Below are 25,612 nucleotides of genomic sequence, written 5' to 3'. Positions count from 1 at the left end.
ACGGTGGTGTTGGGATTCGCACTCAGGCAGGCTGGCTCCAGAGCCTGTTAATAAATATCTGTTGGCTGAGTAGAATATTAAGATCATATAAAAGTGGAAAGTCACTTCCTATATCTTGGGTAGTCAAGCAGGGAGGGAGGGAGGGCTTCGGGATTTTTTGGTTCCATTGACATAATCAACAACCTAGATCAATCCAAAGTTCAGATCACAGGAGTAATATTTGATCCTAAAGTGACTTAGTCCATTTCATTCTACCTACATGAGATTTGTTTAATCATATCTTGGGAATTCTTGCCCAAGTTTTGGAGCTGTGCTCTGAACTATGAGCTAACAGACCCATTAGATTGTAAATACTTTGAGGATATAATAATGAATGAATTAGTTCACTTAGTTTTTGTTAGGTACCTACAGTACATTGCCTGGTGAAGGGAAGTGTGTATTATGCATCTTTATTTCTTCAATAGTCTAGCAAAACACTCTGAGGATGTACTTAAAATATAAGACTCCATAAGTTTATTGATGAACAAGTCCGGTGCCAGAGGGTATATGGGAAGAGGGAGAAGATTGGAGGTGGAAAATAATGAGTTCATATTGTACAAAGATAAAATCTGAGGTTCAAAAAAATTTAAGGAGGGTGGAGGAGGTTGAGAAAAAAAAAATGACTGATTAGGAGGAAGAACACCAAGGAAGTCTGATATTTTATTAGCATAATTTTATTTGCATTTTTCTGATTACCACTGGTGATCAACCTCCTTACAAGTGTTTATTAACTGGGGCACCTGGGTGGTACAGTTGGTTAAGTTGCTGACTCTTGGTTTTGGCTCAGGTCATGATCTCAGGGTCCTGAGTTGGAGTCCTGGGTCTCTGTGTCCAACTCTGCACTCAGTGGGGAGTCTGCTTAAGACTCTCTCTTTCTCCCTCTCTGGTTCCCCCATCCACACATTCTCTCTCTCTCTAAAATAAATAAATCAATCTTTAGAAAAACCCACAAGTGTTTATTAACTATAATATATTCTTTTTTGTTTACAGAGTTTAATAAATGATGGTGTGGTTAGTGGCCAAGAGCACCAATTTTTGCAGGAGATCTTATACTTAAAAATTGTAAAATGTGACAGGTACATGGAAATGTACAAAACACAGCATGTAAAATTTGCTAAGGTATTATAAAGTGAACAGCCATGTAGCCACTGGCCAGGTCAGCTATGGCACTGAGAACATTCCAGAAGGTCCTTGAGAGCTCTTCTAGTCACATCACACACCTTCCACTCCTGGATGCATCCCCTATCCCGACTTTAATGATAATTGTTCCTTTACTTTTAGTTACATTTTTAAATGCCAAAATATGCATCTTTAAACACTGTAATTTAGTTTTGCTTGTTTTTAAATCCTATAGAAATAGAATAATGTGATCTTTTGTGTTTGGCTTCTCCTGCTCACTATCATTTTTATGAGATTCACCCATGCTGTTCCATGTTGCTGTAGTTAGTTTTCTGTGCTGGGCAGTATTCTATTACACCAGTAGAGCACCGTTATATTGCAGATGGACATGTAACTATTATGAATAAGGCCAACGGGAATATTTCTGTAAAATTCCTCTTGGTTCACATGTGCGCACGTTCCTTTATATAACTACTTAGGGTAGAACCACTGGTTCATAAGGTTTGCATATATTCAACTTCAGCAGATAATGTCAGATTCTTTTCCAAAGAAGTTGTAGTTGCAGCAATTTATACTTCCACCTGTAAGGTATAAAAACTCCTATAATTGCAGGTTTTCTCCAACACTTCTTCTTCTTCTTCTTCTTTTTTTAAGATTTTATTTATTTATTTGACACAGAGAGAGATCACAAGTAGGCCGAGAGGCAGGCAGAGAGAGAGGGAAGCAGGGTCCCCGCTGAGCAGAGAGCCTGATGCAGGACTCCATCCCAGGACTCTGGGATCATGACCTTAGCCGAAGGCAGAGGCTTAACCCACTTAGCCACGCAGGTGCCCTCTCCAACACTTTTTATGATTAGTTTTTTTGTTTTCTCTTTCAGGGTTAGCTTTCCTGGTGGATATATCATGGTATCTCATAGCACTTTGTTTGCATTTCAATGGTTATCAGTGAAGTTCAGCACCTTCACATATTTTGATTAACCCTATGGATTTCCAGTGTCCTGTTTGTCTTCAAACAGAAATGCTTTTTTCTTAAAAATGATTTTAAAAAATCTTACTTTGTGGAACAAGTTGCTTGTGAAAGCTTTATGTTGCATATACCTTTTTCCACTCTTCAGCTGGCCTTTCCATTCTTTCAATGATGCTTTAGATGAACAGACATTGTAACTTCAATGTAATCGAGCTTATCAATTTTTATAGTTATAATTTTTTAAAAAGTTCCTGACCTTGAAATCATGAGAATACTCTTTTATGCTGTTTTGTAAAACTTTATTGTTTTGTTTTTTCACATTTAGATCTCGTCCTCTTGGAGTTGAGCTTTAAGTAAGTTCAATTTCATCATCTCCATATGAATACAAAATTATCTAGTATCATTTCTTGGGGGGAAAAAAAAAAGCCCCAGAGCAACTCTCTTTCCTCCGTGACTCTGCAGTGGCATTTCATCATAAATCAAGTGTCTGTTCCTTGGATATCAGTTCTGTTCCATTGGTTGATAAAGGATGCGCACACACATACACATATCTTAAATATTATACCGTTATAATAAGTTGATACTTTTTAGAGAAAGACTTCCCATCTTTTTATTCTTTTTCTAAAATATCTTACTTATTCTTGGACCTTTGCATTTTCTTGTATATTTTAGAAACAGCTTGTCAAATTTAAAAAAGAAACAAACCTATTGGGATTCTATGGGATTGTATATTTATTTATGAAATTGCAGAGATTTGACATTTTCCCAATATTGAGTTCAGGCTCTGAATATGATGTTCTCTTCTCCCTCACTTGAATCTCTTTAATTAGTCTCAATAATGCTTTATAGGCTATTCTAGTTCAAGATGGTGACATAGAAAGATCCTGAACTCACCTCCTCCCATGGACACATGAATCTCTAGGTACATATGGAAAATTTTTCTGCTTTAAAAACCTGAAGCAACTACAAATTGAGCAAATGAGGAAAAAAATAACACATCAGAGTGGGTAAAAGGGGACATAATATCACCATAAAGTCCACTGGGCACAGTGTCCCACAGTCAGGCTGGAACTTGAAACCCGGAGCTTCTTCCTGAGGAGAAACATGTTTGAATCCCACACTGGGTATCCCATGTTTTAACACATAGAGATGAGTCCCCCAAACATCTAACTTTGAAAACCAATGGGGCTCATGTCCCAAGACCCACAAGACTGTTGTGATCTGAGAAACCACTTTTAAAGTATGTTTGGATGAACTTGACTCAGGGCCCAGCTCAGAGGCAGCTGATCAGGCCTAAACTTAGACTGAAGGGGACTCACCTGCTTATACTAAGTGTGGTCCTGAGGGACAGACCCCTAATGTAATATACACATATAGGAGACTGAGCTCTTTCCCTCCTACTCCAGAGCACCAGTATCCTCCAGAAGGGATCTTTTACCCCGCTTTGGTGTCCTAATTTTTGTGGCTACCACCTAGGGGATGTTTCTTGATCACCTGGTTTTGGAGATCAGGAGAATTTGCATTACTGGTCTCAAGGGACTGTAATAATCAGTATCACCTAGAAAGGAGCTCATACCCTTGTCTGGCAGCCTAAATTTTACAGTTGCTGCCAGGGGACACCTCTACATTGCCTAGCTCTGGGTGAGTAAGTCTTATGCTTGTGGGTCCAATAGAACTGTAACCATTGGAGAAAGAGTTTTAGACAGCTGCCACCCCCTGAGTACAATAAGAGGAAAGAGACCCAGAGCCCAGTTTTTTCAGTGAAGGAGGTCTGTTAGCTAATCATTGTGAATGCAGCCTGAGGGTCAGACTCCTAATTAAATGTACATCTTGGCACCAACTGTAATCTTTTCCAGAAACTTGGAAGGCAGGTGCTATCTTTGTGATATATGAGGGAAAGGAGCAGAAATCTTATTTGAAGAAATACTTGCTAAACTCTTCCTTAACGTGGGGAAGGACACAGACATCCAGATTCAGGAAGCCCAGAGAGTTCCAAATAAGAGGAACCCAAAGACCCAGGTCAAGGCACATTATAATGAAAATTTCAAAAGTTAAAGACAAGGAAAGGATATTAACAGCAGCAAGAAAAAGAACAGCTTGTATAAAGGAACCCCTATAAGACTATCAGCACATTTTTCAGCAGAAACTTTGCAGGCCAGAAGAGTGGCACAATATATTCAAAGTGTTGGGGAAAAAAATACCAAGCATACTCTACTCAGCAAAGTTATCATTCAGAAGGGGAGGCAAAGAGTTTTCCCAACGAGCAGAAGCTGAAGGAGTTCATCACCACTAAGCTGGCCTTAACAGAAATGTTAAAGAGACTTTTTTTTTTTTTTTTAGCTGAAAAGAAAGGGCAGTCATTAATTACAAGAATACATATGAAAGAATAAATCTCACTGCGAAGGTGCATATATGGTAAAAGGATTGGGTTGATTATAAAGTTACGATGAAGATTAAAAGACAAAAGTAGTAAAAATAACTATGGTTACAATAATTAGTTAAGGGCTACACAAGGTAAAAAGATATAAAATGTTACATCCAAAAAATAAAACATGGTGGGGAGAGAATAATAACGTTGAGCTTCACAATGGACTCAAATTTAAGTTGTTATCCATTTAAAATTGACTGTGATGTATCTGTTACTATATTTAAGCTTTGTGATAACCACAAGGCAGGTATCTATAGTAAATACACAAAAGATAAAGGAATATAGCATACCATTGAAAAAAATTACCAAACTACAAAGGAAGAGAGCAAGAGAAGAAAAGAAAGGAACAGAGAAGAGTTATAAAACAGCCAGAAAATAAATAACAAAATACCTATTAATAATTATTTTAAATGTGAATGGACTAAACTCTCCAACTGAAAGACATAGAGTGACTACGTGGTTAAAAAAGCAAGACCCATCTACATGCTGCCTACAAGAAACTCATTTTAGATGGAAGGACATAAACATACAGAAAGTGAAGGGATAGAAATTTCATGCAAATAGAAATAGCAACAAAAAAAGCTGAAGTAACTATATTTACATCAGAAAATAGACTTTAAAGCAAAGACTACCATAAAAGAAAGAGTGTCACATAATAATAAAGGGGTCAATCTAACCTAAGAAGATATAGCATATGTAAATATTTATGCACCTAACATAGGGACACCTAAATATATAAAAAAATATTAACAGACCTAAAGAGAAAAATAGACAGAAATACAATAATCATAGGGAACTTTAATACCACACATACATCAATGAATAGATCATCCAGGCAAAAAATTCAATAAGGAAACATTGGTCGTCAATGACATGTTAAGCCAGATAGACTTAACAGATATATACAGAACATTTTATTCAAAAGCAACAGAAGACACAGTCTTCTCAAGAGCACATAGAACATTTTCCAGGGTAGATTTACATGGTAAGCCCCTGAACAAGTCTTAAACACTTAAGAGGATTGAATTCATATCAAGCATCTTTCTGACCAAAATGGTATGAAACTAGAGACTAATTGCACAAAAAACTGGAAAATTCATAAATATATTGAGATTAAACAATACACTACTGAACAATCAATGGATCAAAGAAGAAATCAAAAGATAAATAAAAAAATACCTGGAGACAAATGAAAACAGAAATGTAATATACCAAAATTTATGGAGTTCAGGAAAAGCAGTTCTTAGAGGGAGGTACATAGTGGTAGATGTCTAACTCAAGAAACAAGAAAAGTCTCAAATAAACAGCTTAACTTTGCCTCTAAAGGAACTAGAAAATCCATGTTCATGGATTAGAAGCATTAATATTGTAAAAATGTCCATACTACCCAAAGCAATATACAGATTCAATGCAATCCCTATCAAAATTCCAATGCCATTTTTCACAGAAATAGAACAAACAATCCTAAAATTTATATGGAACTGTAAGAGACCCTGAGTAGTCGAAGCAATCTTGAGAAAGAACAAAGGTGGAGAATCATGGCCCTTAATTTCAACTATATTACAGAGCTGTAGTAATTAAAATAATATGGTATTGGCATAAAAATAAACAGATCAATGAAACAGAATAGAGAACCAACAAATAAACTCACACATATATGATCAATTAACTTACACCAAAGGAGACAAGAGTATACAATGGAAAAAGAACAGTCATTTCAATAAACGATGCTGAGAAAATTGGACAGCCCACATGTAAAAGAATGAAAATGGACCACTGTGTTATACCATCCACAAAAATTAACTCAAAATGGATTAAAGAGGGGCACCTGGGTGGCTCAGTGGGTTAAAGCCTCTGCCTTTGGCTCAGGTCATGGTCCCAGGGTCCTGGGATCCAGCCTCGCATCGGGCTCTCTGCTCAGCAGGGAGCCTGCTTCCTCCTCTCTCTCTGTCTGCTTCTCTGCCTACTTGTGATCTCTGTCTGTCAGATAAATGAATAAAATCTTAAACAAAAAAAAAAAGAAAAAAAATGGATTAAAGACTTGAATATAAGACTTAAAACCAAAACACTCCTAGAAAAAAACATAGGTAATCTTCTTGACATGGGTCTTGGTGATAATTCTTTGAATCTGACATCAAAAGCAAAACCAACAAAAGTAAAAATAAGCAAGTGGGACTATACCAAACAAAAAACTTCTACACAACAAAGAAAATCATTTACAAAACGAAAAGGCAAACTACTAAATGAGAGAAAATATTTGCAATCGTATATCTGATAAGGGGCCAATATACAAAATATACAAAGATTGTGTACAACTCAATAGGAAAAAATAACAAATCCAACTAAAAAACGGGCAGAAGATCTGAATAGACATTTTCCAAAGAAGGTATATAGATGGCCAATGCTCACATGAAAAGATGTTCCAAATCATTAATCATCAGGAAATGTAAATTAAAACCACAGTGAGATATCACTTCACACCAGTTAGCATGGCTATTCAAAAAATCAAGAAATAAAAATTGTTGGCAAGACTGTGAAGAAAGGGAGCCCTTGAGCACTGTTGTGAACATAAATTGGTGCAACAACTATGGAAATGGAGGTTTCTCAAAGAACTAAAAAAAGAACAACCATATGACCCAGCAATTCCTCTTCTACGTATTTATTTGAAGAAAATGAAAACACTAACTCAAAATGATACACGCACCCTCATATTGATTGCAGCATTATTTTACAGTAGCCAAAATATGGAAACAACCTAAGTGTCCACTGATGAAATTGAGATATGTACATAGATATAGATATCTATAGATATAATTTAGCCATAAAACATAATGAATCTTGCTATTTATGACATTTTATATATAAAATTGAAATATATATATGTGTGTGTGTGTGCGAAATCTTGCCATTTGTGACACCATGGGTAGACCTTGGAGGCCTTACACTAAGTGAAATAAGTCAGACAGAGAAAGACAAATACAGTATGATCTCTGTTTTATGTGGAATAAATATATATGTATGTACATATATATGTATATGTATATACATGTATATATGTATGTGTGTGTGTGTGTGTGTATGTGTGTGTGTGTGTGTGTGTGTGTGTATATATATATATATATATATATATATATATATGATCTCCAAACTTATGGATGCAGAGAACAGATAGTGTTGCCAAAAGCATGTGGTGGGGAGGCGGTCAGAGAAATAAGTAAGATGTTTTTGCATTTGTTTAAATAAATTCAATTTGCCTATTTTAAAATAGGCAAAAAGAGGGGCACCTGGGGAGCTCAGTTGGTTAAGTGTCCACCTGTTGATTTTGGCTCAGGTCATGATCTCAGGGTCATGAGATCGAGCCCCATGTAGGACCCCCACTTAACAGGGAGTCTGCCTGAGATTCTTCTCTCCCTCTCCTTCTGTCCCTCCCTCCCTCCTCCTCTCTCTCTCTCTGTCTCTGTCTCTGTGTGTCTCTAAAATAAATAAATAAATCATAAAAATAAAAATAGGCAAAAAGAAATAATACTTTAAGTGTTTTTTCAAATCCTTGGTAGATTTATTCCTTGGTATTTGGTATTTGACATTTTTGGTGCTCTTTAAAATTTTCAAAAATCTCATATTCTAACCCTCTTGGCTAGTATATAGAAATACTATTGGTTTTTTATACTAAACTGTGTCTAATAACTTTACTAAATTCAGACCATTGTTTTAATAATTTACCCATAAATTCTTTTGTGTTCTTCAGGTGCACAATCTGCCTCTCCTTCCCTTGTCATACACACAGAATTTGGCCGCAGGCTAACTTACACCACGTGTTCAATGCCTAATAGTAAATATTAAATATAAAACCATTCCCATGTCTCACCTGCTCCATAGGTTTGGACTAGGGCTTGAGCACTTTTATTCTGAAGGATTTTCCAAATAATTCTGATGGAAAAGCCTGGCTTGAACCACTGTTCTATACCAGTGAAATGATGTGAAATACAAATCACAAAATACAAAAATTGTATAAATTACGCCCTAAATGTGTTCTGCTCTTAACTGTCTGAGAGAAACTGAGGCAAAAACATTCCTTGCTCCAATTTCCTTTTTACCCTTGATTTGAGAAAGGTACACTTGAAACAACAACAACAACAACAAACTTTGAAAGAAATTTAAATGGTAGGTTTGCTTGTAAGGAAAAATAGAACTAACTTTCTTTCTTTCTTTCTTTTTTTCTTTCTTTCTTTCTTTCTTTCTTTCTTTCTTTCTTTCTTTCTTTCTTTCTTTCTTTCTTTCTTTCTTTCTTTCTTCCTTTCAGTGATTTCTATTTATTTATTTGACATAGAGATACAGAGAGAGCACAAGTAGACAGAGGAGCAGACAGAGGAAGAGGGAGAAGCAGGCTCTCTGTTGAGCTGGGAGGCCGATGTGGGGCTCAATCTTAGGACCCTGGGATCATGACCTGAGCTGAAGGCAGGTGCTCAACTGACTGAGCAACCCAGGGCACCCCAAGAAATAGAATTTAAAGGTGAGATCCTTGAATTTTTTGTTTAAAGGATTGTGGTAGAGCAAACTAAGAAATAGATGTCTGGAGAAGAGGTGGCTGAATGTTTTCTCACTTGGCCAAGCTCTCAACAAACAACAAGCTACAATGAGTAAATCATTTATAAATGGATGAGACTCAGAATCCAGATGTTTGGAAGCAAGATACGAGCTGGTAATGTGCTGTAGCCCATCATCCAGGCCCTTCCTGGGGGAAATGATAGCAAAGCCAGACTCTCTGCTTTCTAAATATCCTCTAGAAACCAATCTTGTTGTCACCAACATCACAACTTTGTTTCAGCGGGCAATTTACCAACATCTGCTTGGCAAAGACTTTTCTCCCTTCAACTCACAAATATGTATTTTCCCATTTGGAAGAGCTGAACCCAACACGCAGCAAGAAAAGGGTATTGAACATCACAAAGGCTATATTCCAATCCATTTTCAGAAACACCTCCAATCTTCTTGTTCAAAGTATTATTTTTACCTTCAAAATCTTGGCAGCATAAATGATCAGTGAGTACATCGCTGTTTGGAGTAACGCAGAGGAGTGAAAACGTATATGCATGGACAGCTAGGCGAGTAGTCCTTCACAGTTATTTGGAGTTTTGTAAAGAAAAGAAGTCAGATGCAGCAGTTTTAAATTACAGAATATTAAAAGCTGCATTTCACTAGCATTTCAACCTCAAGGGTTTGTGAATTTTAAAAATGAAATGATTGGCAAGGGAAAAATTTACTAAACATACAAAAGCATCAATAACATCCATTGCATTTTGGCTGCAACAGGGTTAAGCACACCTTTTTGGTTTTTTGACCACTTTCATGATTGCCAAAATTATCCGATCGTTTGTTGAGTGCATAAGCTGTATTTATTAGAAGAGGAGACAGAGCGTTTCTTGGGCTGCTCAGAGGCCAAGTTGGACACATAGATCACTTCAGTATTGTACAAGCCAGCTGAGAGATAATTAAGTCATTTGAATGTGAGCTTTCCTGGCTTCTCTCTCCCATTTTTTCCCCTGTCTCCTTTTGGAAGAAAAACCATGGCTCTTGTCCCGTGTCCTTCCCCCAACCTTTTTAACATTCTCTCCTCCTGCCTGCGGTAAGCACACAGTTCTCTTCTCACTGAGGAAAAAGTACTCAAGAAAAATGATTAGCAAAGATTCATAAAAGAAACCTTGGGTTCCTATAGAGCTTTGTGAATATGTTTCCCTTAGCCTTATATTATCTAACAATGATTTATGTACTTATGTATTTATGTATCACTTCCCTTTTAGACTATAAATTCCTCCAGGACCAGACTAGGTCTTACTCATCTTCGTGCCCTTAGTGCCTCTTCTAATAAGTGATGGAGAAATGCTCCTAGAACCCAAGGAGATGATCTGACCCCACTTCTGTATTTTTCTAGAGAAGGAAACAGACCCAGAGGGTAAAGTGATTTTGCCAAAGTTTTCCAAGATAGTCAGTGATAATGTCCTCCTCCTCTGCAGAAGAATTTTAAAAAACAGCTTTTATTTTTTTTTTTCTACCACAGACTATTTGCTCACTCAGTGCTATGCACACTCAGCCAGAGAGGAACACATTAACCATATGAGGCCACTTGGAGACATCACAGGAGATTTTGGGCAGTGGGACCATCATTTGGCTGGTGATCCTTGGCTCTCCACACTTTGTTCTCCTAGTCCCAGATGGTAGTATGATTTCACATGCCCAGTGCCTGGCTCTGTCATTTTGTCCAAACTCAGTATCACGAAGATAAAGTGATGCAATTTGGGTGGGACAAATAATTTGGAACTTTCAACATAAATAATCTGGGCTCCTTTAATTAATGAAATACATTTGTGTCTTGCTATACAAAGGCTCAGTGCAGATCAACTTTGTATTTTATATCTTCAAATCTAAGTACCTTTTTAACAATTTAAAACCTTTGGGTATTTAACAGTATTCAAAACCTTTTTTCTTTCTCCAGTAAAATTCTGTCCATTCCCTATTTGTACATCGTAAATACATACATACACACACACACACAAAAATTTAATTGTTTTAATAATGTTAACTGTCTTAAAAGCAATGTGATTATTTAGAGGTTCCTCATACATATATTGGAATGCCACTATTTTGTTAATCTTAGTCTTACAGGTGACACTATCCTCTAAGAAATTATTTTGGGGTTATTTCATTACAAGTTTACTCCCCTTGAATATGTAAAATGGTTTTCCTACATAACTAAAGGTTTGATTTACTTTCTATAAAAACAGAGTGTATTATTCAAAATAAAAGACGTTGGTTGTTTTCCAAAAAATTGGTATCAACTCTTTAGTTCACATCCAAGCTATAATACAGCATTGTTCCTGTTTTGACTGCTGTTTTGACTTAAACAGAATCATTCCCTATTTAATGGCCAACAAATGTTGAATTTGGAGATAGAATTACATACATTGGATTAAATGCAGTATACAAATAAATACAGTATGCTGCTGTTTAAGGACTGCTGGTGCAATCTGCTGCCAATTCTTGAAACATGAAATCCTACTACTTCTCTACTATATAATAACATAGGCCGGAGGTGCGCGGGAGAACAGGAGGTGATGCAGCTATTGAAATCAACAGAATCAGGCATCCAGTCACCAATTTGGGCTGGAACCTTGCCAAGGTAGATTTTATTTTTATTTCTTTAACTCCTGTTAAAGCTGGCAGAATTAAAATGTATGCACACACCCGCACACATGCACCCTACCGGTTGGGACAAAAATGAATGCCCGTCGGGGGGTTATGAACTTTCGCATTTCAGTTTTTTTCTCATATAATCCGTCCTCAACTACCCTTTGGATCATTTCTCTGTCTTCATACGAAGATACCCATTTAAAGGCGATGGAAGGAACTACTTTTAAAGATTTTATGCAATGTTTCCTTTCCTGGCTAAAGGTCATTATATATGTTCAGGTCTGTAGTGCAGTTTCCCAGCTGGTAAAGCTCCACTTGAAATTTGAACAATTTAAAACCAGGAGAAATCTCTCTAGAAATAAAAAATGTTGGGGTGCCTGGGTGGCTCAGTCCATTGAGGAGCTGACTCTTGACTTCTACTCAGGTTATGATCTCAGGGTCACAAGATCAAGCCCCACACTGGGCTGCGAACTCAGTGGGGAGTCTGCTTGAGATTCTCTCTCCCTCTCTCTCTCCTTCTACCCCATCCCCTGCCGCTTGTACACGCGCTGTTCTCGCTCTCTCAAATAAATAAAATCCATCTTTTAAAAAGAGGAAAGAAAAAATGTTGCAAAAATATGCCCATTCCCCACCCCCCTTAATAAGCAGGATATAACGGATTCAAAATGTGTATCACCTTGGTGCTTTGTGGTATTTGGGTAGGATTTAGCACAAACAGAGATTCTTGGCATTTCCATGCGCTTTTATTTCTATTATCTCCAATACTTTCAGATTTCAAAGACAGTTTTGGTGCTAATTACCAGATTTTGACTTTTATGAAAACCCCACACCACATGTCCTGATTTTATAGTTGCATGTGGAATCTGAAATGTGGTTTTATCAAAATAAACTCACACTTTGGTGTGTGGAATTTCACTTGTAAAGTAGAGATCATAATTTCAAAAACAAACACAATTTGCACTTGGTTTTGCTTGAAAAAATAAAACGCTTGGCTGTGATCAGATGAAAAATGTTTTACTCCAGTACTGGCTTTTCTCTGAAAAGCATCTCCAGGCAGAGCCAAGTGGTCGTGAACAGTATCATCTTCCGTGCAAGCACCTTGGCATCTCCCTATTTAATCAGTATTTTAAAACAGAAGTTTCCCCCCCAGCTCCTTACCATTATTTTATTCTTCTTTGGAAACTTAAACATCCATTATAACACTTTTTACTTGTTTGGGTCAAGAGCAGTGTTTGTAAGAACCCATTACAGGAATAAAAGAAGATTATTAAATAACTAATCAAGTCCAAGAAAAGAGTTGAATACACTATTGTCCAGGGCAGAAATACCCAGTTATTTCCCTGGGAGGCAGGTGGTATAGGGGAGGACAAATCTGTATTTGAATTCTAGCTCTGCCACTTACTAACTCTTTTACCTTGAGCCAGTTACACAGCCCTTCCATGCCCGAACTTCCTTATCTGGGAAGTGGCAATAATTAAAAGAACAATTCTGAAAACAAAATGAGAAACGAGACCTACAGAATCTCTCGTTAAGTACCTGGAATAACAGACACTCGGTGGAGCTGCGGGTGCTTGTGAGAGCATTTTAAGTTCACAGAAAAAGAACACAAAACAAATGTCATCAAAACACTTGAGTTACTCAGAGGAGCAAGTTTATCTACGTGAAATCTGAAAGCAGGTTGCACTAGGAGTACCTATTATCAACTCTATAAAACATTTTTGATTGTGTGTGCACTGAAGCTATTGCTAAAGAATTAGCCCTTGTGACCAAGCAGGCCCATGCGCACGAAGAGAAGAATGTAAGGAAAATTCCTACAAGAAAGGGACAATGCGTTTGGGATTTGTGTTGTAGTCTGTAAGGTGTACACATCGCTGGAGGGTGGTACAGAGAGCAGAGAGGTAGATGGTGCGGTCCTGTTGTCAGCAGGCTTGGGTTGAGAGCCACTTCTACCACTTACTGCTATAAAGCTTTCAGCAGACCAATTAACCTCCCAAAGATGAATAGCAGCATTTATCTCAGAGAGTTATTTTGAGAATCCAATGAGATTACATGTGGACATTCTTAGCAATGTCCCTGGCAGGTGATAAACACTCAAGAGATGGTTTGACTCTCAACATGATTATTAGTCCTTTTTTTCCTTTATTGGGCTCCTTCTTGGAGGCAACGACTTGCTTTTCTGGAGGGAACACAAATGGAATAGAATATACGATTACGCTTTTTAAAGTTTCTCTTTCCATCTGAGACCTTCGTCATTTTACACTAATATTGTTCTAGGGAGCTCATGGCTGTATAGAAAGCAAACTTCCACTTTGGGAGGAATTATTGGGTCTCAACTTATCAAATGATTTGAACACTATAATCAACCTCATCAGTTTCTTTATTTCTTCATCGTCAACATCCTAGAGCGGTGTGAACTAGTAGCTGTAGGCCTTTGGACTTTATCATAAGCGACCTTTTTATGAGTCTGTTGTTAAACTCTTTATCTTTATGAGATTTATCAAAGTGAGTAACACTGCTAGTTCTGTAAGAGTCTCTTACTCCATGAATGATTTATAACAAAGAGGAGGTACTTTATTAAAAGGTTCTCGTGCTCCAGAGGCTCTTGTGAGCTCAAAGAGCTAAGAGTTGCCATTACTGCATTAGAAGAAATGCATGTTTATTCATGAGAACTAAAGAAGACATAGGAAGTTTATCAATTGGTTGGGTCATTCCAGTTTTTTCTTAGAGTTCTTTCCTTTTGTTTCTTTTCTTTAACCAATTTCATTTATTCAGTCAATGAGTATTTCTTGAATGTTATAATGTCCTAGGTCTTGCTGGAGAGGTCAATAAAACTGGGAAAGTCTCTGCCTTTTACATGCTATTAATGGTTCTCAAAGTGGGCCAAACATTAGAATCACTGGGGATATATTTATTAAAGGCAGACACCCGGCAATTATATCAGAATCATCTGGCTGAAGATGAAGACCCTGATACAGAAGGAGCTGACTACTTTGGAGGGTCTGAAAAGGAGATCAGGAGGTTGGGCTATAGTGGTCAAGAGGGAGAGGGTAAGAGATGGGCACAATAGAGAAGCAGGGGCCTGATTTCAGGCCAATTTTCCCACATTCAGAACTGCTACTTAAAATAAAACTGAGTTTAACAAGGCATTTATTCAGATTATTGAGTGCAATCCTTTTTCAATTTTATAATGAGTGGGATATTAAAAAGAGATTTTTGAAGGACTTGTGCCTCATTTCAAATAAATGCCATAATTTGAAATTTGCATAATGTGGTCTTCACATTAATTTTTCAGCATAAGGAAAAGGGGTCTCAAATATCCAGAGTGAAATTTTTTTAATCACTTGAACTATAGATGCCAATCCTTTTATCGCCCTTCCCTTGAAACATTTTGCTAGTAGAATATTTCTGGTATCTGCCATCAATTATTAACTAAGGGCTATGAACTCACACTTCCCTTTTACTTGACTCTTTATACATAGTTTTCCAAGTCCATTGGTTAATTTATCATATGGCCTCAATGTCATCACTTAGTTACTACAAAGATAAGATGATAAAGTAGAGTAACATGACTGTGCTAAAAGTGTGGGATTTGGAGGATTTGTCAGTATCATTTTGGTATGTACATTTCATGGATGTTACTTAAAACTATATCTGGATAAAGTTACGAGTTGTGATGCTTTTAATCTGCAACCATGATGTGGATCCGACTTTATTTGATTGCATGTTTAGAAGGATGGATGCATGCATGAAAAAATCATCTAATGGTCTATTAGAACATTGATTTGCTTGATTCATTAATACATAATGAAATCTACATTGCAAGGAACTACTGAAACGTATTTCTTTGGCTACAATTCAAGAATGCTTACACGATTGGAAGGATTATTTTTCCAAGAGAATAAAGTTTAATGGTAATCAGATGTTCATTCTGGAAATACAGGACAGAAGTGATATTGTTGGAAATGATATCTAAATGTTTACCTCAGCCTGTTGTTTTTCCTGATGCAGAACCACACCACTGTCCAGAATATTTGGAAGAGCAAATCTTGTTTTTCTCTGTCTTTCTACTTAAACTTCTTCCTGGGGTTCTGAGAAGTCAGAGTGACATTCAATAGAGAAGCCCAAGCAAGTCATGATAATACCTACTCACTGTTCTAGCAACCTGAACCTAAGCGTGGGCTATTGCATCATACAGCTCCAATGAACTGTGTTTGAATGATACCCCCATTTCTGCCACACAATGGTGTTACTTACACAAAAACATTTGATTTCTGTGATATATTCCAATCTGTGAGATTTTCACACTCCTGCTGAGCGGGTTTTAATGTATTTTTAAATGTTGTACCGTACTCAATTGGCTATCAGGTAAATCTATGAACCATATTTCCTCCGTTTAACTGGAGAAAGTGTAAAAGAGACATACTTGATAATAAAGAGGCTGGTAGGTTTTAGAAAAATAAATGGAAAAGAAAGTCAAGGGAAAAGAATGTCTTGTGCTGGAAACTGACAACAAGAAGAAGACTGAATTAAGCCTTATCAATTCTATCTCCTTAAATCTCTTGATTCTGTGTGTTTCCTCTCATACCTCCTGCTGCCACTACTTTAGTTCTTCCATATTTTTATCGATTGTATAATTGTTCTTGCTGACTCCAGTATTAAATCAGTCTTATTTGCCCCACACTCTACTTCCAGAGTGATCCTCTAGGATAAAATCCCAATACATTAGGTGTGCACTGAGGTTCCTTTATGATCTGGGTCTGGTTACCTTTATAGCTTCTTCTGCTCCTGGCATTCTAAGCTTCAGGAGTACTTATTTGGACTTTTCCCTAACACTGATGCGCTTCCTTCTTCCCAGTCTTGCAGACTCCTTACCCTCAGTTAATATGACTAGAACATCAAGACGTGGTTTTGACCTCACTTCCTCCAGGAAGTGTTCCCATCCCTCCAATAAGAGCTCTGTACAACCTTAGTGTAATATTTGCTAATGGATGTTTTAGTCATCTATTCACTGGTGTGTCATACCTTACAAGATTTAATCTCTTGAAGACTTGGATTGTGTTTTATTCATCTTATATTACCAAGATCTCACATAGAGCTTGACATCTATTAATTGCTTTGAAGTCATGTGTAGAATGAATGAGCAGGTGAGTGAATGAATAAATAAATAAATAAATAAATAAATAAATAATTGAAGAGTGGATGAAGGAACCAGACAGGAATAGGAAGTTTCTGGAAGGTTTGAGAGAAGTGGGGAGAGAGAGAGAAAGAGAGAAAGAGAGAGCGACATGTTTGAAAGAACAGGTTTATTTTTAAGATTTAGTTTTCCCCTCAAGTTCTTCTCTTTCATTTTTAAGATTTTATTTATTTATTTGAGAGAGAAAGAGAAAGAGCACAGAGGAAGAGTTAGAGGGAGAAGCAGATTCCCCCTCGAACAAGGAGCCTGAGATCATGGCTTGAGCCAAAGGCAGATGCTTAACTGACCGAGCTACCCAGGTGCCCCTCCCCTAAATTTCTTAGGTTAGAATTTCTTAATATTTTTTATTCTGCCATGCCATTTACAATATCCTTCTCCTGGTTTCAAGCTGGTAAAAAACATGGTAAAGCCTATATATTGCCTACATGTCCTTTACCAGTTTGAGATTATCAAAACTAGCCCTTTTCCCCTTTCTTTTGCTTTCTAGACTATATTTTATATAATATACATATATTTGTTATCAGAAACTTATTCTATGAGCATGATAACAGTCGCATTGCTTCATTGTTTTCTTCTGAAATAATTTTTCTGATTCATATTAATATTCTAGGACTTCCGTTATGTCTTAGCTCAGGAAGAAGTGTATAGTCAAGTTTCCAGATTATTTCAAAACAGAAAATACAGGACCTTGTAATAAACCAGTATACCACTGTGTCATGTTTGTGGGTGAGCTGATCCAGATATGGGGCTCAAACTATCATTGAGGTAATTAAAGAGGTAGCAAGCAGTATTCCTTACTTTTATCTTCTGTCAGCATTCTACAATACCTACACATCACTTTGTTGGTCTACGTGAATCTTAGTGTAAAATTATTTTTCAAATTATTAAATCTTTCCTGGGAAAATTCATCGTGGAGTCAGCTGGCTGTGAAAAAGTAGACAGAGGGGCCAAAAAGAGAGAGATATCACTGAGAGGTAAGTGACAGTACTATCCACATGTTCACCAAAGATTGTTCTCTAAAAAACAGGCTGTTGAAAAGCCAGGATCAAGAAAGATCCTGCTGATAAGAATGTGCAACAGATCTGTTTATTAGAAGTCACATGACTTGAATATGCTTGTGTGATGTACTATGAAAGCTCCACAAATGGCGGATTCATGCTTTTGGGTAGAACCATGACCGGCTGCAACCCCGATGAGGGCCATCTGGCCGTCTTGTTGTGGTACTTTGCATGTGCTAGACAGACCAGAAAGGACGGTCCTAGTATCAAGGTTGACAAGAGTAGACTCAGACTCAGACAAACACTGTTTCACTTCAGTTTATTGCTAACCTAGTAAACAAGCAGACTGAAGGGGGAAGAAAAGATACACGAGAATGGACATAGCTTTTCCTCTCCTCTTGGAAGCGCACCTAAAATTCAGTGATCAGTGTATTTAGCATAGAGGAATTTGCTCTGGTGCTGGGGATCAAAGCACCAGATCAAAGCATGTCTGACTTGACTCCCTGTAGACTGGGGGTACAGCCATGTCAGTCCACAAGGGGCTCAAGTTAGTACTCTAGAAGATAATTGTTACCGCATGCTGTTATAGACTTCTGGGGTCAGTTCTCACTCTACTGCTTGTGCTGAGGTAGACTGCAATATGGCTATACACTTGTCCAGGTCTTTCATTAATATATTTTATTAACATATTTTAATATATATACACATATATTTAATATATTTTATTGCTCCAAAATTATTCTTGGGCCAGTGAATAGGACAGATAAACAGAAACTGACCTCAGTTCCTACGGTGAAACTAGTCAAGGGTCACTGTACCGTTATATTTTTATTTCAGCTGGGTTGTCCCAATTTTTATGGGGGGTGGCATCCTCCTCACTCCTAGTCTTGCCCCCAGCTCTGTGGCGATTGCTTCAGAAAGGAGTCCATGCTCTGTGCACCTGCTGGGACTTCAAGACCCAATCTCAGAGCTTTGGCTGGCGGTCTCTCACTCACTCTTTCTTGCTGGCCTTGAACAGGCAGGGATGCGAGGCTGGAGCGGCCTCTGGCCAACTTGTCAAGGGGACTCGAGCTTTTTTGAGAACAAAGCCAGTGCATCAGAAGAAAGACCCATGGTGGAAATGGCATCCCTGTGACCCCATTTAAATCTGCATGTAGCCAGTTCTACCCCTGTGCTTGTTCTTATGTGGGTTGATAAATCCTATTGACTTCAAGTTTGGGTTGAGTTTTTGTCCCAAGGAATCTGCTTGTAGAGGTGCCGAACGCCCAGCTGAAGGAGAATCGTGGGTCTGGTTCTTGTCTGAAAGTGTCGTGTGCATGCACTAAGAATTTGCCGTCTCAACTGGGACCTTCTCCGTGTTCTTCCACCTGTGGCAGTGATAATCCCCTCCCCCCAACCGTAATCAGATACACCAGCTTCCCAAATGAAGGTGTTTCATGGACTGCATGACTCACCGGTCTTGCTGGTCTGCTGCTTGGAAGCTTTCAGAGCTTCAGGTGGCTCTCCTTCCTAGGACAGCTGCCACGGCCAGCCACCGAGACCTCATCGACCCCCCTACACAGGCAGCGGAAGTACCGGTGTGCGGAAGCTGCCGCAGTCACGCTCCGGGAGAGCCGGAGAGATGATCCGAGTCATCCCAACAGTCCTCCAGTGCATCTGTCTCATATGCTGCCTATGATTTGTGAGAAGTAGCCCTCCAGTTTTCCTATAAAACTAACATCAGTGTTTACCTATAAACAGACACAGAAGTCACTGCCGACTGTACTCTGCTTTGTATACAATCCTATTATATAAAGAGCTCAAGCAGCACGTCTGTCTGCCTCGATGTGTGCGTTCTCCTTCTCCAGCTGCCAACCACCTAAATTATTCAGCAAGCCCTGATCATGCCAAGTTTTTAGTCAACAATGGAGATCCTGCCAAAGAGCTAATAATGTTAAAAAAAAAAAAAAAAAAAGCAATGTTTGTGACAATTAACAGAGCCTGCAGCCTGTAATGCGCGTTGGACTCATTTGTAAAGGAAAATTTAAATGATATGCTTCATTATAAATGGTCCCATGCAGCACATTGCTAATCAACCAAAGCAGCTTCTTCTTCCCCCCCACCGCCCCACCCCCGCCCTTCTTTCCTATCTGATAAACCCAAATGGCAGCACTGTGTCAAGGCTCTTGGCCACTGCTTGCTGTAGCTATAAACGTGGTGTGGTTATCTATCAGTATTCTAATCAGCTTAGATCAAACTGAGTAATTAGCTCTAACGTGGATGAATAGAGCACCAGCCTCTTATCTTGTCTATTAATAATCACAAGTATAACTTCACAGCCAAATCAAGAGGTATGTTACTGTTCCCCTGAGAGCCTGTTTGGGTAAACCCCCCTGTGACTGCACCAATCTAAGCAGTGCAGATGGGACAGTGAGCCCGTAATGACGGGCTGACAGCTGCCAAACCAAGCAATTCCTCCCCCACTCTTGGCAGAGGGAGAGAGAGAGAAAGAGATTGATTGGGGAAGTGGGGCTGATTCTCCATGCTAAATAACTATTATTTCCCAAATAATGGTTTGAGATAAAGGGAGAGGGAAAGGGAGGAGAGGGGGCAGAGGACTGTTGCTAGATCTCCAAATTCCAGGCTCAGGGAAGGAGATGAAACGGTACAGCCCAGCGTGGCTCCTGCCCCGCCCGGCTCCTGCCCCGCCCGCTGGGAGCACTCGGTGCCTTTGCATTCACAGCACCCCGCAGTCTGCTGCTGAGCCTCCTCACCTAACTCGCTTTCTCAGGCCACCAACAGGTCTCATTTATAGAAGTCATCCCTCTCTAAGTTTTCCTTTTGAACATAAAGGGTCAAAGTAGTTTATAAGAAAGATCATGTATTTTTAGCCTCTTTTACTTTTAAAAACAAATTCTCATGTTCACTGTGGTATCTCTCTGATCTTGCTTTCATTCGTATATGTCTGGGCACCTGGGTGGCTCTGTTGGTGAAGCATCTGCCTTTGGCTCAGGTCATGATCCACAGTTCTGGGATCGAGTGCGGCTTCCCGCTCCTTGCTCAGCGGGGAGCCTGCTTCTCCCTCTCCCTCTGTCTGCCACTCCCCTTGCTTGTGGTCACCCTCTCCCTGTCAAGTAAATAAATAAAATCTTAAAAAAAATAATTCATAAAAATCAATTTTTGAAACCTGTAGGTCTTCTTCCCAGAAAAATAACACTTATATGTAAATTTATACAAAAGTTTGCATAAGACTTCATGGGGCGTGGTGCTGGTGTTCACAGTCTCAAGACCATCTATGAATTTTTAAGGGGTCTATAGCATAAGAACATCTGGTTTAAACATAGAAAGAAACAACAAAAATTTCAAGAATAGAAGATGAGTTCTTAATTGTGGCACGAACTGGATTTCATGAAGCATTGGGTCCACATAGCATTATTAGAGCGGTGTTCTGTGGGGTGACGAGAAGAGGGCTAGGACTTCCTACTCTGCCATCTAGTTGGTGCCACTCCTAGTCTGTTGTGTTTCAAATGCCTACGTGCAATATGAGTTTTGGAAATCGGGAAAATATTTTCTATCGAAACAATAGTGATGAAATTCCATTGATTCATTCATTCGTTCATTTGTTCATTCATTCACCTTTATTTTACTGTCCCCTCTTTCACCTGCTCCCCGCTTTGGGTTCCTACTTGAGCTGTATGCTGGGAGTATAGTGCTTAAAGTGTGGGTGCTTAGGAACCTCACCGTTCAGCGGAGTTCAGCAACATGTTTAAAGGTGATCACTCTGCTAGTATCCACCTATTGCCATGCAGAGGAGAATGTAATTAATTAATTCTGCTCAACCATTGTTGAGAAGGAGAAGCAGTAGAAGAGAGAGGTTACCATGTAGGGATTTCCAAAAAAGAGCTAACATTCAAGTTTCGTTTTAAAGGATGAGCAGAAGTTTTCCAGGCACACCAAAGGCATTCCACGCAGAGGGAGCTTAAAGATATGCACAAAGATGGGGCACCTGGGTGGCTCAGTGGGTTCAGCCTCTGCCTTCGGCTCAGGTCATGATCTCAGGGTCCTGGGATCAAGCCCCGCATTGGGCTCTCTGCTCAGCAGGGAGCCTGCTTCCTTTTCTCTCTCTCTGCCTGCCTCTCTGCCTATTTGTGACCTCTGTCTGTCAAATGAATAAACAAAATCTTAAAAAAAAAAAGATATGCACAAAGATGTGGAGACGTGACACAGCCTGATGTGCTCACAGAACTGCAGGGAGCCTGGTGTTGCCAAGGTGTGTGATGCGGTGCAGAGTGTTGAACAATGATACGATTGGGGAGCAAGGCTTAGATTGCAAAACATTGGGTGTGCTTTGTAATCTCAGAATGCCTTGAAAATTTGCTAATGAGCTTTAAGCACACAAATGACAAGGCTAAGTTTGTGTTGGAAAGATTATTTTGAAAACCCCGTAGGAAATATTTTGGAGGCTGTGGGTCTTTAAAGAGGCTATTGCTCCAGGTTATTCCCAGACAAGTCTCTTTATTCTAATAAATCTAAAATAAGGTATAAATCCTATGGACTCTACAGTCATGTTTGTTAGGTATAAGGGTATAGTGTAAGCAACAGATGATTCTATTTGGCAAAATGAAGGTGGTTAAGGACATTAACAGTTCAGTGGCTTGGGATATGGGGGAGAAAAACCCAACTAAAGCGGGTCAAGGACAGAAAAGGAGTGAGAAAGTAAATACAGATGGGAAAAAATGGTTGTGTTCTAATGATGGTGAGATAAACAAACAGAAAAGGAAAGGTGATGATGCAGGAAAATATTCTCTTTGTAGGAGCATAAACCTTGCTTATAAGAGGGGCAGGTCCAGAATCTGGTGTAGGGTTATAGGGACTGGTTTTACATGGAGTATATATGTACATTTTGCCCATTCCTTGTAACTCATGGGAAAACTCTTGTCTAGAGTTAGACGATAGAAATGGAGAGAGAAAAATAATGCATGACAAGAAGGTCATCTAGAAACTACAACTGACTCTGGCTTCTCCAGTGTCTGGCTTAACCCTTCAAACTCTCCTGGTCTCCCCTCTCTACTGCTGGGGCCACCCTCAGACTGGGAGAACCACTATCAGTTGCTGATTATTTTGCTCTGAAAACTTAAAGGCATGGTCCCACTCACTACCAGAAGCATCTTATGGAAAAACCCAAGGCGAACCTGAATTTCTACCTCTATAGATGACTTGACCTTTCAGCGAAGATCCTTAAGGGGCTCTCTCTTTATATTTGAAATCCACCAGCTTTATCAGACAATGACCATTTGTATTACCTTTCTCCACCCTGTCTGGAGTATAGTTTGCCTTTTCTGTCTGAAAATTCAAACCGTTTTTTTCTGGAACATTTCCTTGTTTTAAATTTTTGACATGTCTTTTTCTATTTCATTTGTTCAGATTTTATTTTTTAGGAATTATTCATATATTGAATCCCTTTTGTCATATTTCATTTCTATTATTATTATCTCTTTAATCATTTTAAAATCCAAGTTCATTTCTACTTACTTCAATTTTCTCATTTCTGATTTCTGTGTATCTAACTGTACCATCATCAGTGTTTGCTTTCTCTTGAGTTGCTTTTCATGTGTGCATTGCTTCTAGTTCTTTGTTCCATTTCTTATCTTAACCTTTGTTGCATTGTTTATATATCCTTAAGTTATTGTTTTATCCTATCTTTCTTAAGTTCTACTGAGTTCATGTCAGTATATTTAGTTATGGTTTTAATCTGTTCAATGGTGTGTGTGTGTATATATATATATATATATATACACACACATATATATATGTATATATATATACATATATACACATATATATGTATATATACTACAAGTATATATACTACAAGTAAAAGGATACTACAAGTAAAAGGATAAACAAATGACAAGTGACTGTTCTTTGTCATTTGTTTATCCTTTTACTATATACACACACACACACATATATATATATATTATTCTGACTGTTCTTTGTCATTTGTTTATCCTTTTACTTGTAGTATTCTTATATAGATACTGTTCTGATAATTTTAGACAGTCAGTTTTGAATTGTAAGAATTCTACCTGAACCTTTTTTTATAGGAACATGATGAAGGGCCTGAATTTTGGGGTGTTCTAGGCTAATGTTCTTGGCTTGTGCTGAAGATTCTGGTGTATATGTATGTGTGTGTCTGTGTGTTGGGGGTAGGGGTTGTCTTATACTTTATTCCCAGCCAACAAAAACATGTAACTCCAGGGATGCTTGTACTTTGGAATCATAATCTTCTAGAAGACTCATGTATAGAGTGCTTCCTAAAAAAATAGGCTGACCATACATTTCCTCATTCTGTACACCTAGCTACTTTTCAATACCAGCAGGACATTAAAAAGTTACTGGTTGTAATCCATGCAGGCTATATGGCTGGTCCAATAAACACTTTTATTTCCTTGGGTTCATCTTTGGAGTGCATTGACTCTTTTAGAGAAGTATGTTCTCCTTTTCTTCATTTGAAATCAGTGGTTCCCAGGGTCTTTCTGTACCTCTACTTAAGCTTTACCTTTCTCACTTACTGTATTTGGGGACAACACATAACACTTAATTTTGAGCTCTTTTCTGTTCCCACTCCAGAGAACCTTAATCTTATGGAAATAAAAATCTCTTTGTACATGCATATTTTTAAAAAGCCGTCTAATTGTTCAGGAAGATTTCCAAGAGGAGAAGATAGCATTGTATTTACTCCCACGTCGTCAAACCAGAAGTCAGAAATCCTTTCCTAGTATTTGTTCATTGTAGGAGACATTTATACTTGAATTGGAATCTTGGAGTTTTCCCAGTATCATGGGAAACAGGGAGGAAGACATTTGGGGCAGGGACTCTTAATCTTTTTAGCTTGACATCTGGCGGACAGTTGCCATTATATTTCTTCATCCATTGGCTGTACAGTATTGTTCAGAATGTGAGGGATTTGTTGCCTCAAACGACCAGATTATGGGACACTCAGAAGTCAAGTGGGCCTTGTGAACAAATGATAGTGGAGACCTGAATGCCATCGAACTTTCTTTTGCTTCACCTCTCATTCTTGTTCCTTTATGTGTCAGTTTCAATTTCCCAGACCCGCCAAAACCATTAAAGGGATTCAGTGATTGGTACTCCAAACTTGCATCTTTATAGTGTCTTGAACAACAACAAAAAATTATTTTTTTCTGTCAAAACAAGTGTGAAAACTCCCCTGGGGAACCATCAAGCTGAATGGATGCTGGTGCCCATGTCTTGGAGCTCTGACTATGGCCAGACTTTGCCTTATCTACGTGTCCAACCTACATTCCAGAGTGGCAGTGTCTATTAGTGGAAAAAGGTAGTGGGGAGGAAGGGCTGAGAAGGCCACAGACCATAGTCATTGCACCAATCTAATTATGGTTGTAAGGTGCTGTTGAGTTGTTGTATTTTTTTTTTTAATGTAGCTTTTCCAAGAACCATGTTGTATTACTTATAAAATTTCATACCCAAGTTTCCTCTGCATACTTACACAAACACTTGCAGTAGCATACGTTATCATTATCTCACATAAATGTGACAAAGCTATTTTTCTTTGAGCTGATAGAAAAAGCATAAACACGTAAATATGCATTCATTTGGTGACTACTTTATTCCTTTTAAAACCACTTACGTGGTTGTTTCTGGCTGGACTGACTGTTCATC

Source organism: Martes martes (genome assembly GCF_963455335.1).
Source record: "Martes martes genome assembly, chromosome: 4".
NCBI lineage: Eukaryota > Metazoa > Chordata > Mammalia > Carnivora > Mustelidae > Martes > Martes martes.
Note: the sequence above shows the minus strand (reverse complement) of the source record.